The sequence below is a fragment of the Podarcis vaucheri genome (assembly GCF_965113315.1).
Source record: "Podarcis vaucheri genome assembly, chromosome: 3".
In the NCBI taxonomy this organism is placed as follows: domain Eukaryota; kingdom Metazoa; phylum Chordata; class Lepidosauria; order Squamata; family Lacertidae; genus Podarcis; species Podarcis vaucheri.
The window spans coordinates 4,335,655-4,351,270 of NC_138761.1; the positions used below are offsets into that span (position 1 = coordinate 4,335,655).

General features: G+C 44.8%; 1 protein-coding gene across 4 annotated transcripts in view; it reads left to right on the top strand.

Annotated features, from left to right (window-relative positions):
- The window catches only part of NCOA1 (nuclear receptor coactivator 1), a 302,949-nt gene that overhangs the window by 144,109 nt on the left and 143,224 nt on the right, over nt 1-15,616 (top strand). The window lies entirely within an intron of this gene.

Genomic DNA, 15,616 nt, shown 5'->3' on the forward strand with positions numbered 1-15,616 from the left:
CCAATTGCAAGTGACCAAGTGTTACCTTGTGGGCTGCAGGTATGATGAGGCTTTTCAACAAGTTTTGATAGAGGCTACTGAGATTGCAAAGGAGCTAGAAATGCTCCCAGACTTTGAGGCAGATCAAGCTAGAAAAAGGGTGAGGCACTTGCATTCTGAAAGTTGGGAGACACAATTGAAAAGGCCTGTTCTTGTGTTGCCACCCTCCAGACCTCTCATGGAGAGGGCAAATGAAGGGTTTTGGAAGACAATCACAGAGTATGGGTTGGTTCATGTGAGGAGAGGCAGACTTTTAGGTCCTGGGGTCCTGTGCCACATCAGGCTTTATAGGTCAAATTCAGCACTGAGAATTGAGCCCAGAAAAGAATTGGTAACCAGTGCAGTTGTGCCACAACTGGTGTTCAGACCATACTGCCCCAGTCAGTGATCTGGGTGCTGAATTCTGCACCAGCTAGAGTTTCTGGAGGGTCTTCAAAGGCAGCCTCGTGCATAAAGCACTGAAGTAATCCAAACTAGAAGTTAACAGAGCATAGACAACAGAAGTGGCACCAAAGCCCCAAACTAAGCACCTGCCACCCAGAACTAGCTCACAGTCCAATCCCTGGACCCAAGAACAGCCCATCCATGGGGTTCTCTGTCTTGCCAGTGTTCAGTTGCAGTTTGATGCCTGTAATATTCAGGCATCAACTGAGGACATGCAAGACTTCAGGTCTTGCAGAGAAAAGGGCTGGATATTATCAAGATACAGATAATGCAGCTCACCTGAAGTCTCCTAAAGTTTTGTCTAGATACTAATTCACATTGGACATGAAATTGTGCCCTGTGACACCCTGCAGATTAATTCAAGGGTGTCAAGACAATATCCAATCCTTCAGTCTGGAACCAACCCCCTAAGTAGGAGTGAAACCACTGTAAAATGCTGCACCCAACTCACAGAGGCAGTCAAGGAGGCTATCATGGGCGACAGCATCAGAAGCTGCTAAGAGATCCAGGAAAATCAGCAGGGTTCAATTCTTCCTGTCCATCTCCTAAGGGTCATCCACCAGGGCAGCCGAGGACGATTCTGGTTAGAAGTGGGTGTGAACTTGGGCTAGAATGGGTCAAGGAGCTCAGTTTCATACGGAAGCATGCAACCATGTTGGAAGCTGTAGCACTGTGGTGAGGAACATTTTAGCATGCATCTTCTGCATCTGATCAAAAATCCAAGGAAGGAATTCATCAATGAAATTTCCTCATATGGGCAGATGCTGCAGTTACAAGGTCAATAATTGACTGTGTGCACTCTTCTATGCATATCATCATCAGCATCATCTGAGATACAGTGCAGATTGGATGGGTCAGAGTTGATTTGCTAAGTGAGAGGGTAACAAAAGGCACCATTATGGTTCAATTAAAATCTAGTCAAAACAATGAAGTCATAATAGTTCCAAAAGTCTTTGCCCTTTGTTGGTTTAACTTTCACTCCCGCAGGCAGCCCAAATGGAAACTGTTGAATGATATTTCTGAACTATGCTAAGGATTGTGCAATTTTCCGCAGAGACGCGTTCCATAGCTACTCTGTATGACCCAGGCATGATCTTGCAGTTTGAATGTAGCACGTGGTGGGATCGCTTAAGACAATAAATTTGGCTGGTCTTGGCTATCACAAAAGGGCATAACATAGGTGGGAATCTCCTTCTGTTTTAAAATAAAGGTAAAGTAAAGGTAAAGGGACCCCTGACCATTAGGTCCAGTCGTGACCGACTCTGGGGTTGTGGCGCTCATCTCGCTTTACTGGCCGAGGGAGCAGGCGTACAGCTTCCGGGTCATGTGGCCAGCATGACTAAGCCGCTTCTGGCGAACCAGAGCAGCGCACAGAAACGCCATTTACCTTCCCGCCGGAGTGGTTCCTATTTATCTACTTGCACTTTGACGTGCTTTCAAACTGCTAGGTTAGCAGGAGTCTGTTTTAAAGTACTTTGCTTCTAATAGCGCATAGTTTTGTGCCAACATAGATAAAACCTGGTATGTGTGCAAATGGCAACCAGGGGACGGGGTATTGTTAAGAAGACATTGCTTGATCAGACCTAGTCTAGGATCCTCTTTCCCCCAGTGGCTAACCAGATGTGGGAAGCATCTGGTTAGGCATTGGGGGGGAAGCAGGACGTGAGGGCCTCGTCTGCAGTTTGGATTGCAGAGGCAATATACTTTTGTGTTGTATTATTTATTTATTTATTTATTTATTTATTTATTTATACCCCGCCCATCTGGCTGGGCTTCCCCAGCCACTCTGGGCGGCTTCCAAAAAAATATGAAAATACAGTAATGCATCAAACATTAAAAGCTTCCCTAAACAGGGCTGCCTTCAGATGTCTTCTAAAAGTCTGGTAGTTGTTTTTCTCTTTGACATCTGGCGGGAGGGCGTTCCACAGGGCAGGTGCCACTACTGAGAAGGCCCTCTGTCTGGTTCCCTGTAACCTCACTTCTCGCAATGAGGGAACCGCCAGAAGGCTCTTGAAGCTGGACCTCAGTGTCCGGGCAGAACGATGGAGGTGGGGATGCTCCTTCAGGTATACAGGGCCGAAGCCGTTTAGGGCTTTAAATGTCAGCACCCAAACTTTGAATTGGTGAAGACTTAAGATCTAATGCTTGCGTGACTGTACCACCCAGGTTCTAACACAAAGGCCACCTGTTACGTTGCCATCCCTCCTTTGTGGAAGCTCCTTCACCTAGAGGTCAAAGTATGAGCGCGTGTGCTTTTTGGAAGAGCTATAGAACTGCCTTTCTTGGAAGAAGGCATGAAGGAACTTTAAACAGATAGATGTTAATGTTAAAGCTTAATAATAATAATAATAATAATAATAATAATAATAATAATAATAGTTTTTTCATACAACCCTTCAATTCTGTTTCCAGGAATACGTATCAGTCCCAAACTCTTGGGAAAGGATTAGTTACAGATTCAGCTAAATTAAGAATCCTGTCCAGGACTTTATTAGATGATCTTGGGCAAGTTACTGTCTTCTCAACTTGCAGAGCTCAGCAGGGAGATTAGTGCCTCCTCCTCTAGTATACCAGAAGCCATTGCTGTGCTTGGCATGTAAGGCACTCATAATATTTTGGGTTGCAGTGCCCAGGTGTAATGTAGACTTTAGCTCATAGCAGAGTCACTGTGTGCTACTTTGCCTTCTATATGTGGAAAGACATCCACCCGGGAGATCAGCCAGCGCTAGCACTGGAGCTCCTGCTGCCTCTTGCGCTGTAGTCGTCCTTTTGCAGGAGATCTTTGCTGTCCAGAAGAATTTATGCAGCTGTTCTCTAGCTCACTAGTAGAGCACCTGTTCTGCATGCAGAAGGTTCCAGGTTCGGTTCTTGCCATCTCCAAATATGGCTGGGAAGGACTCCCATGTGAAATGCTGGGGAGCTGTTTCCGGTCATTGAAGACCATGCCGAACTAGATGGACCAATGGTCTGACTTTAGGGCAGCTTCCTATGTTCCTAGCCTCCACACCGAGGGTTTTCCAGGATTTGGCTTGTAAGATGTGGCTCTTTCCACATAGCAAAGCATCTGGTTCTGGTTGCCTCTGCCACTTTGTGGTGAAGATGACCACAGAAAGGAAGGATGACTCTTCAGCATATAAGACCTGCGCTCAGAGTCCTGCACTGGTTGCCCATGTGCTACCAGGCTGAGTTCAAGGAGTTACCATCAATATAAAAAGTTGCTAATAATAATAATAATAATAATAATAATAATAATAATAATAATAATTTATTATTTATACCCCGCCCATCTGGCTGGGCTTCCCCAGCCACTATGGGCGGCTTCCAAAAAAATGTTAAAATACTGTAATACATCAAACATTAAAAGCTTCCCTAAACAGGGCTGCCTTCAGATGTCTTCTAAAAGTCTTAATCATTTGGGACCAGTTCATGAGACCACCTTACCTCATATGTGCCCACTTGACTGCTTCAGTTGGCGGAATTGGCACTTTTACAGGTGCCACATAATACATAAAACTAATTTAAAAATAATAGAAAATAATAATAATCTCAACAATCCCCAATAGAAAAAAATACACTGTGTGTGGCAGCACTTTGGAATTCCCTGCCTATTGAAATTATTTTTGGTGCCTGCTGAAGACATTCTTATTTAGATATGCCTACCCAGATGCTCCCCAGATATTTAGATAAGCACCCAGATGCTTAGAAAGTTTGTATGAGTTTTAATACGTTTTAGTCTATTCTGTTATGGTGTTAACTTTCTGTATGTTTTAAATTATGGTTGTAGGGTTTCTTAGTAATGATTTTTCTATTCTATCTGTTTTGTAAACCGCTTTGAGTTTTTTTCAAAAAGTGGTATATCAATTCATTTATTTATGAAACAAATAAATACCTGTGGCAGAAGAATGGTTATATGTCCACTCCTTCTCTTTAGCTGTATTTTAGTTGTTTTCATGCAAACGGCCTTGTGACTAGTAGCAGCTTAGAGACCAACTAAGTTTGTTATTGATATGAGCTTTCGTGTGCATGCACACTTCTTCAGAAGAGGTATCTGAAGAAGTGTGCATGCACTCGAAAGCTCATACCAATAACAAACCTAGTTGGTCTCTAAGGTGCTACTGGAAGGATTTTTTAATTTTGTTTCGACTATGGCAGACCAACACGGCTACCTACCTGTAACTAGGCCTTGTGACTCACGGGGAGACTATCTTTTAAAATTTATAATCACCCGCAGATCACAGAGCGGTTTACAGCATTCAAATACAAAATGAGAACACAAAATGCATAACGAAAAAAAAAAACCCAAAGAAGCCACAAACCAATCTCCCTCCCTCCCACAAACACATTTAAAAGACCGTTGGTTGTTTAGTCTGCCACAGACCTTGTTGAGGAGGATTATTTTGCCTGGCACCTAAAGCTATGTAATGAAGGAACCAGGCAGACCTCCCTAGGGAGAGGAGACGGGGAGCCAATGTAGAAAAGGCCCGTTCTTCTGCTGCCACCCTCTAGACCTCTCATGGTTGGGTCACACAAAGAAGGACCTCAGATGATCGCAGGGTCCAGATCAGTTCATATGTGGAGAGGTGGTCCTTGATTCATAAGCTAATGAAATGAAAATGAAAATAACAAGCAACTGTTATTGAAGGTCTTATATTCTATTTCCAATGTAGACTTCCAGATAAGCTTGGTATTCCAAGGAAAAGAGAGTGGGAAGTTGTTTCCAATACAAGCAATCAAATTACATATTTCCCGCCGCCCCCCATTGGTGGGATTTGTAAGCCTAGAGCTGACCAGTCTCAGTTGTGAAATGGCATTGATGTTTTTGCTCTCTTTTATCTCCACCTTCTGTATAAATCTCCAAGGTGTTGCTTCAAATCGGGCAGGTGAGCTAGGTTTTGGTTTTTGTTTTTTTAAAAAGGCACAAAAGGAAATAGATCTTTCAGCACGGCCCTTTAAATAATCTGTAGGCTAAGGGAACCGTTTCTTTCCGATTACAAAGACTTGATTAGGCAGGGTAATTATTATGAGTAAAGGAGTCAGATGATGCAATAAAGCTCAACCTTGCCTTTCCATCTGGGAAGCCCTTGTTTACTTAGAGACTGTTTTGTCTCAGGGTATTATTGTATCTACTACATTGGCGCCTGCATTTTCTCTCTCTGTAATTCCAAGGTAATATGTGCAATGCTAAGAATGTGTATTTTTTTAAAAAAATATATTTTTCACTTCCTATCCCATATGACATGTGCACATAAATAGTGTGAGAGAAGCTTGAAGGCATGCCATGTGTCGAAAAATGCCTTTCTAGGCAGTGGATTTTTGTGTATTCCTGGTGCGATTGAGATCCAGAAGGGGGTTGTTTACGCTAGGCATGCTGATACCTAAACCCTCTCTGCTGTATTCTGAGATTAAGCGAAGCCTTGTTGGATTGAACCATAATAATAATAATAATAATAATTTATTATTTATCCCCCGCCCATCTGGCTGAGTCTCCCCAGCCACTCTGGGTGGCTTCCAATCAAGTGTTAAAAACAATACAGCATTAAATATTAAAAGCTTCCCTAAACAGGGCTGCCTTCAGATGTATTTTAAAAAGAAGATAGCTGCTTATTTCCTTCACATCTGAAGGGAGGGCGTTCCACAGGGCGGGTGCCACCACCGAGAAGGCCCTCTGTCTGGTTCCCTGTATCCTCACTTCTCGCAATGAGGGAACCGCCAGAAGGCCCTCGGAGCTGGACCTCAGTGTCCGGGCTGGACGGTGGGGGTGGAGACACTCCTTCAGGTTTACTGGGCCGAGGCCGTTTAGGGCTTTAAAGGTCAGCACCAACACTTTGAATTGTGCTCGGAAACATACTGGGAGCCAATGCAGATCTCTCAGGACCGGTGTTATGTGGTCCCGGTGGCCACTCCCAGTCACCAGTCTAGCTGCCGCATTCTGGATTAATTGCAGTTTCCAGTTCTTGTCCAATGTCCTGTTTTCCAGCTGGTTTTGAGAAACCCACCAACAGGACATGGGGTTTTTAGCTTTTCCCTGCAACTAATATTCAGAAGCATGCTATCTCTGATTTTTCCACTTCACTATCATGGCTACTAGGGACGCGAGTGTTGCTGTGGTCTAAACCACAGAGCCTAGAGCTTGCCGATTAGAAGGTCAGTGGTTCAAATCCCTGCGACATGGTGAGCTCCCGTTGCTCTGTCCCTGCTCCTGCCCACCTAGCAGTTTGAAAGCACATCAAGTGCAAGTAGATAAATAGGTACCGCTCCGGCAGGAATGTCAACGGCGTTTCCGTGCGCTTCTCTGGTTCGCCAGAAGCGGCTTAGTCATACTGGCCACATGACCCAGAAGCTGTCTGTGGACAAACGCCCGTTCCCTCGACCTATAGAGCAAGATGAGCGTGCAACCCCAGAGTCGTCCGCGCCGGGACCTAACGGTCAGGGGTACCTTTACCTTTACCATTATCATGTCTACTAAGCATTGATAGACCACTTCCATTAATTTGTTGAATCCTAATCTGCGGAAGAGGGTGATTGGGACCTTAGAGTGTGGAGCTGATATTGCCAAGGTTGCAGGTTCAATCACCATACAAGACAGTTGCCTATTTCTGCATTGCAAGGGTCCCTTCCAACTCTACAGTTCTATGATTCTATGACTTCAGTTCCCATCAGCCCCAGGAAGCATGGCCAATGGTCAAGACAATGGGAGTCACAATACTGTAACATCTGGGAGGTCACAGGTTCTCCACTGCGGGTTTAGTCAGTCTCTCCCTCTATGCTAATAGCCATCACCATACCTGGCAGTGAATTCCACCATCATCATATACTATATTATATTTGGTATGTAAATGAAACTACATGTGCATCAAAATCGCAAAGGAGTCTACATAATACTACAATAAAATGCAGTTGTGAAGAGCTTCGAAAAGGTCTCTCCAAGCTGAGTGAATGGGCAGTAAAATAGCAAATGCAATTCAGTGCCAGAAAGTGATGCACATCAAGGCATAAAATAAAATAAATGTAAATAGTACTGTTAGAGGCAGAAAGCCTCAGAATACCAGTTGCTGAAGTAGGGAGAGTGAGGATGTGCTCAGTTCTTGCTTGTGGGTTTGCCATCTTTATCTGGCCAGCTACTGTGGGAACAGACGGCTGGGCTTGCTGGGTCCTTTGACCTGACCCAGAAAGCTCCTCTTAGGTTCCTTTGTTCTCCTAAGACCCATTATCTGGGTTTAGGTTAGGAGATAACAGAAAGTATAGGCTGGTCATTGCCAGAGATGACATTTGCTTAGTAAGAGAAAAGTGAGATACTGTCATGACTAGCTAATGCAGAGTATCAGGAGGGGTGTGTGTGTGTGTGTGTGTGTGTTTTGGCACCCTTTACTTTATGTGTTCCAAGGCAGCCAGTGACAGATTTACGTACAGTGGTGCCTCGCAAGACGAAAATAATCCGTTCTGTGATTCTCTTTGTCTAGCGGTTTTTTCGTCTTGCGAAGCAAGCCCATTGACGGATTAGCGGATTAGCGCTATTAGCGGCTTTTAGCAGCTTATCGGATTAGCTGATAAGCGGCTTAGCGGCTTAGAAAAAGGGGGGGACCCGCAGGAGCTCGCAAGACATTTTCGTCTTGCGAAGCAAGCCCATAGGAAATTTGTTTTGCGAAGCACCTCCAAAACGGAAAACTCTTTCGTCTAGCGAGTTTTCCGTCTTGCGAGGCATTCGTCTTGCGGGGCACCACTGTATAAGCTAAACAAGCTATAGCTTAGGGCCCCACTCTCTTAGGGCCCCAAAAAAATTTAAAGGGGGAAAAACTGGATGTACATTTCCAAAATATAAGATAAAAAACAAATGAAATAAAACCTACATACAGCAACAGTGTTTTAAAAAAATACATATTTTGTTATGTGCAAATGGCTTTAGATACCTATTAGGTCCATGTAGCATATACTCAACACAAAAAACAGCAACAATTTGTTGTTGTCAAAGGACAGCTGGACATATAAAGGGGCCCATTACCTTCAGTAGCTGAGGGCCTCATCAGACCTCAATCCGGCCCTGAAGGCAGCACATTCAGGCAATAAGCCATTTTGGCAGTGCTGCGCTCATTTCAGAAGCACTTATCCTTGGCCGTTTCCCTTTCTGCAGTCCCTCCTCCTTGCCCCCCCCCTGCTCACCATTATCGGCTGGGCGGGTGATTGATGAGCAGCAAGCCACTTTTTGAACAAGGGACTACAGGGGGAGAACGTGGTCCCTTCAGTTTCCTTGGGTTTTGCAGCACGGGCAATTAATCTTGGTGCCCAGCCGAACAAGAGGGAGCGTGAAATTTGAGCTGCAAATGGCATTTCAGTGTATCTGTACATCCTTTCTATCCCACTCCAGAGCTCTTGCCCCGCCACTTGGCTCTCTGATAAAAGCTTGGGTTTTTTAATTTCCCTTAAAAAAAAAAAGCAATGCTGGACAGTATTTATTTATTTGATTGCTTTAAAGTATTTCTAGACATTCACAACAACTCACAACATAAAATATACAGATAGCCTAGTCACCTTAAAAAAAACAGGGTACCAACTCTGCGCAGGCTGAAAAAATGGACCAGGTTTAGCCTGGGTAAAATAGAAGTGTGGGTACTTCTTCTGCAAACTAACTCAGATGTATTAAGCTAAAACATTGGAGAATTGCGTGTAGTTTAGTTTATGTATGTTTGTGGAAGTGTTTGCACCACTAAGGCCACAGTGACACACGTTGAAGTTGAAGTTGCATTTACTTACTTACATATTTTATTTGTATACCGCCCTTCATTCGTAGGTCTCAGGGAAGTCTACAACATTAAAATACGAAAAACAAAACCCAAAGTACATAATAAAAACAAGAACACCCCCCCCAAACCAATAAACCCTCCCTCTACCCCACTCCCTCCCACAAATACATTTAAAAGGGTACACATCCCACTTGGATTACTATGCTCTTTGTGGGGTTTCCTTTGCAATGTGCTCAGAAACTTCAACTGGCTCAAAGAACTGCAGCCAGATTACTGACTGGGGCTGATTATAGAGACAGCTTTACTGACTACAGGTCTGTTTCAGGGCACAATTCGAAGTGTTGGTTATGACCTACAAAGCCCCACATGCCTTAGGTCCAAGATATCTGAGAGACCATATTCTGTCCTATGAACCAGCCCGGGTTTTGAGATTTTTGGGGGGAGGCCCTTCTCTTACAGGCATAGAGAATAAGCCTCTAGTGCTTATTGGCTGTGGCAGTGGGAGTGCCTGATTTATACCCATTGCGAAAGATCAGAGCTGTTATAGGGCCTTGGTGAAGGATGGGAACTGAGAATCCTAAGTTGCTCCCTCCCAAAAAATATTGCAAGCTAGGGATAATATTGTTCTTACGCAGCTGGCATAAGGCTTCCTTAGATCACGCATGCGTGAAATGTTTTGAACGCTCAAGAGAACTGTACAGCTACTAAATGTTATAGTTACGTGGGCATGATTGATAGGTATCAGAAGTTAAATGAAGTGTGGAAAATCCTTTCTCCTGCTGAAATCTTACTGTTTTATAATGTGCAGGGAGAATTCTGATGATGCAAATATTGACTGGAAGACATGAATTTCAGTGGCATTGCCCAGGAATCTGTGTTCTTTTTTTTGAGACTGGCATATTGAGGGGGAAGGGAATAAACCATTCATGGAATAAAGAAAGAGCTGGATTAGCAAGATTTCGCTGCATTCCACAGTTGGAATTCAGCACTTAAAGACCAGCCAGGCTGTTGTGAAATGCTCTGCTGCTAAAGAGACTGAATATCCTTTTGGCATCTGTTTATCTCTTGTCCATCAGAGATTCAATAACAGTGTGTTTGGGGCTGAAGCGAGACCATTAAGAGGAGCTCAGATACACACAGCTTTAATGTGTAAAAGAAGAAGAAGAAGAGTAGAATACAGACACCCTGTGACCATGAGATGAGCTTTCTGCCCTTCTGATTCCTTTAATTTTGGGAAAGATCCTTTTATAAAAGGTGAACCTTCCACTTAGATTCTTAAACTGTGCCCAGGGATTGGCTTGCCTCCAAACTTCCTTGGATGGTTTGGGACTTAATACAATAGTGGAAGGGGAGGAATGGAGGCAGTGAGAGATTTTACTTTCTTGGGCTCCATGATCACTGCAGATGGTGACAGCAGTCACAAAATTAAAAGATGCCTGCTTCTTGGGAGAAAATCAATGACAAACCTAGGCAGCATCTTAAAAAGCAGAGACATCACCTTGCCAACAAAGGTCCGTATAGTTAAAGCTATGGTTTTCCCAGTAGTGATGTATGGAAGTGAAAGCTGGACCATAAAGAAGGCTGATCGCCAAAGAATTGATGCTTTTGAATTCTGGTGCTGGAGGAGACTCTTGAGAGTCCCATGGACTGCAAAAAGACTCTTTGGGTGCTTTTGTCCCCAGATGGATAAAGAAAAAAGGAAGGGCTGATTCTAGCATGAGCCCAAAGGATTCCTTTTCAAAGTGAGCCATCAGTGCACGCACATGGTCAAAGTATGGTGAAATAGTGCATCTGGGGACATTCCATGCAGCTGTATCTGTTGGGTACTAACCCCAGACCTGTCCCTGTCACCAGATCCAATTAAAGTTTGAAAGGACGTGTGCCCAGCAAATGTTGTGTATCAGCTAAGGGTTGAACTATGCTTTATGCTTTACCTGTTACATTGGAAGGCTTAGCTGGCGAGTCTTAGGAAGTGGGCCTCCTCACACATAATAATTGGTCCTTCCTCCTTTCCCTTCTGTGAATTGCAGAATTATTGTAAAGCGTAGGAAAGAATCAGGCTGTTAGATGACCGTTTAGCTTTTAATATTTGATGAATTATTGTATTTTAATATTCTGCTGGAAGCTCCCCAGAGTGGCTGGGGAAACCCAGCCAGATGAGCGGGGCATAATTTATTTATTTATTTATTTAATTATTATTATTATTATTATTATTATTATTATTATTATTATTATTATTAATTAAATACATTGGCACGCTGGGTGACTAGAATTCATCACATTGGTATCCCACTTCCTCTAAGTATAGGAAAATAGGTGCAGGAGAGCGGCTCAAGGAGCTTCGTGGCTGAGCAGATATTTGAATCCAGGTCTCCTGCATCCAAGTTCCAACGTTTTATCTCTCGTGGCTCTCAACTTTGAATATTACAGCATTTTTCTGAACCTGGCTAGCTTAGGTGCACGCCTGGATGCTTGCCTGCAACTTGCATGTGGCCAGGGAGCTTGAGGAGTCCTTGAGGAGTCCTTACCTCCAGACTTCTCTTTCACCCCAGGATCTTGTTATGTAAACAGCAACAGTGTCGTCTCTGGTGGGTGGAGTTCCCAGCTCCAAAGAAAAACACAGTGACTTGAGAATCACCCAAGGGAGTCTACAAAGCACCCTTGTCTCAATGAGTGGGAATCAGCCTCTCCTATGGAGGCGATGGGGAGCCATGTGCACTTGCCCTGTGCCTGGCTGTGTACCCCAACGGAGACCACCTGCTTTTTTGTTTGAGTTTGTAACTTCATTCTAATGAGATTCCCATCCCAGGCCACTGACAAGCTCCGTACGGGCCTGCTCCTGGGAGTTCAGCAGAAACCGGCATTGAGAAAGGGGCTAAGCCCCATCTCTCCTCCACCCACTAGTCCTTTTGCTCAATGTTGCATCCTCTCACAGCAGCTTTTTGTTCTTGGAGGGTGGAGACATGGGAAGTTACACAAAAGTCTGCGGAACACGTAGTTTGGCACCCAAAGTCCCTATGATTCCTCCTTGAAGAGCACAGCACGACAACTCCGAGAGCCTGTCCTCTGGTTGTGTGCATGAGCAAATTGCCAATTGTGCTTTTTCCAGAAAGCCCAACTCCAGCAAGAAATGCCTCTCCTCCTTTACTTGGAACAGTGTCTGTGGCCTTTGCTTGGGGCAAATGTTCCCCCTTTTGCAATCAATCTTGGTGTCTGGAGCAGTCTTGCCGCATTCCTAAAGAGCACTTCGTTTCATTTTCATTTGTCCTCTCTCCCTTTTCCTTGCTATTTTTGCCTGCAGAGCCTGCAGTGTTTAACTTTCTGTTGAGCCTGGAGGGGGTGAGGGGAATGAAAAATGTCTTGATTTGGGGAAGGAGCAGAATGGGTGTGCCTTCGTGGTTTCAGTCATTGTTGTAAGACTCCTCAAGCCTCTGAGTTGGCCGAATAATACAAGTGCTTTAAACAGATGTGCTCAGTTTGCTAATTTAGGTGAGGGGATTGCTGAGTGGTAGAGCAATGGCTTTGCATACAAAGGTTTGTGGGTTCAACCTCCAGCATACGAAGAGCCTGAAGGATCAGGTCTGTGGTCCATCTATTCCAGCATCTGGCCTGTAGGAAACGCTCAGGCAGGACCCAAACACAGTAGCCCTTTCTCATCCTGTGGCTCTGAAATATACTCAAGAGTCGCAAAGTGATTTCATGTTCTTTATTCAGCTCATAGTGGTGAGGAGGCATGAAAAGTCCCCTCAAAATATCTGCTTTATATACATTATTTACACAGTGGGCTGCATGTGATTGGCCAATTCCAGAATTCTCCTGTAGGCCAATCAGCTTGTGGATTCATTTCCATCTGGAGCCGGATTGGGTGGCTCCTGCAGACCAATCATACTGCTGCATTGTTCTAGGACCAATCAGACTGCTGCATTTTGGATCCTATTCACTCAGTACATAACAGGCTCCAAGCAGCTGGTATTCAGAAGCGTTCCTGCAGCAGACTATGGAAGCAAAATATAGTACAGTCGTACCTTGGAAGTCAAACAGAATCCGTTCCGGAAGTCTGTTCAACTTCCAAAATGTCCAGAAACCAAAGTGCGGCTTCTGATTGGCTGCATGAAGCTCCTGCAGCCAGTGAGAAGTCACGCCAGATGTTCAGCCTCTGAAAATCATTCAAAAACTGGAACATCACTTCTGGGTTTTGATCATTCGGGAGCCAATTTGTTCGGGATCCAAGGTACAACTGTACAGTGGTACCTTGGTTCTTGAACTTAATCCGTTCCAGGAGTCAGTTCGACTCCCAAAACCGTTCAAAAACCAAGGCGCGACTTCCGATTGGCTGCAGGAGCTTCCTGCACTCAAGCGGAAGCCATGTTGGATGTTCGGCTTCCAAAAAACGTTTGCAAACTGGAACACCTCTGGGTTTGCGGTGTTCGGGCGCTGATTTGTTCTACAACTAAGCCTTTGGGAACCAAGGTACCACTGTAGTAGCTATTGATGGCCTTAATCTCCACGAACTTGTCCAATCCAATCATCTTTTAAAGCCTTCCAAGCTGGTGGCATCTTCCACTCAACATTTTCACTTTTCTGCAACCAGGGCCAGCCCGAGACATTTTGGCACCTGAGGCACACCCCAAAATGGTGCTTTCCTCCCTGCCAGGGAAGAAGGGGTGAGGGAAGATCTATATCAGGAACACGGCGGGGGAAGAAAGATCAACATGGGGATCTGCTGCCCCTGGTGGAGTCTGCTGCCCGAGGCAGCTGTCTCACCTTGCCTCTTGGTTGGGCCGTTCCTGTCTGCAACTAATGACAGGTTGGAGACAGCTTTAAATTGAAGAAACAGCACAGGGAGGAAAGGTTGACCCACCCTTCTCAATACCATAGCCTCAGTCCAAGTATTAAAAAAGAGGTTTCCCAGGTTTAGATAATCTATTAAAGACAGGTTCCAGGAGTCACAGTAGAGGTTGGCAGGCAGGTAAAAGACCCAGGAAGGATTTACGCCTGGCCAGGTGAGCAGGAACCAGAAGGCTACCTGGTGCGGACAAGGGTGGATCTGGGCTAAGACACTTCCTGCTTCTTCCTCTACTTTGCAGCCTCCAGTGTCTCACCGCAAAGGGCTTCACTCTGTTTGATTCCTGTGGAAAGGCTCCATTGTCAATAAACCATCGTATGCTGACAGGGGGGAGAGAACCATAGGATGTGCTAATCTCACGGGGTTGTGCAAACCTGCATTTAAGGCCTGAAAGAAACGAAACCGCCAACTTAAACCTGTGCCTAGAGGGCTGTGGAAAGTCAGTGCAGAGCGCAGATGGGGCTCAACAGCATCATTTTAAGGACAGGTGGGCCATTTTAGAGAGGCAGTCTATGCAACCACTCCTCTTGTTGCTGTAAGACACACAGGTCACAATCCCAAGTGTGCATGTGGGACTTCTATTTTGCTTGCGCTTTAGCAACTTGCTTCACCTGAAATGTCAAAGCTGATACCATGGTCCAGCATGTTTAAGAAGAGACCAGCATTATACTCAATTATCACTAAGCTTATTTTATTTATTTTCAGTACTGTTCTATCCTCCTAGGTTGCCATAGAAAGTATTTTTTTTAAATCTCATTTTTAAAAAATCAATATAAAAGTAATTATACGAAAACACTAAAAATGCAGCATGCAAAGCAACAGAACCATAGCAACCAGCAGCTAGCATCTCCCTAGCTTGTGTCCTCCCTCCATCAATAGGAGGACACAGATCAAGCCAGGTGGATCTCTCTTGGAAAGTCATTCCAAAGTAGCAGTGGCATAACATGAAAACTCCACCCACCTCAGTTCGGGAGGGAGGGAGGGAGGCCCTGGGGCCTCAGTTGTTGTCTTGAGCGCATGAGAAGGCACATGTAGGGGGAGGCAGTCCTTTGGGCATTCTGCTTCCAGATCATTCAGGGCTTCAGTGTTTAGCACTGGCAACTTGAACTGATCCAAGAAACAAATTAGGTAAGCAATGCAGCTTAAAAATACAGTCATACCTTGTGTTACGTTTGCTTCACGCTGTGGCTTTTCAGGTTACGAATGTGGCAAACCCGGAAGTGTTTACTTCCTGGTTCTCCATGCGCAGAAGCGCTCTATTGTGCTTCATGCACGCACAGTAGTAGTGCTCTACTTACAGACTTTTCGGGGTGCAAATGGCACCCCGAAACGGATTGCGTTCGTAAGTAGAGGTACCACTGTATCAGTTATATACTTGGACTAGAAAACTGCAGCATTTTTCACCCGTTGACATTTCCAAGCTGTTTTCAAGGGCAGCCTCCCTAGAGGGGAGCACATTCTGCAGAATACCCTGACATGGTTACAGTGACCAAGTATGCCTTCAACAGGAAAGGGAGCTTCAACATGCAGAGGCACTATACCTCCAAAT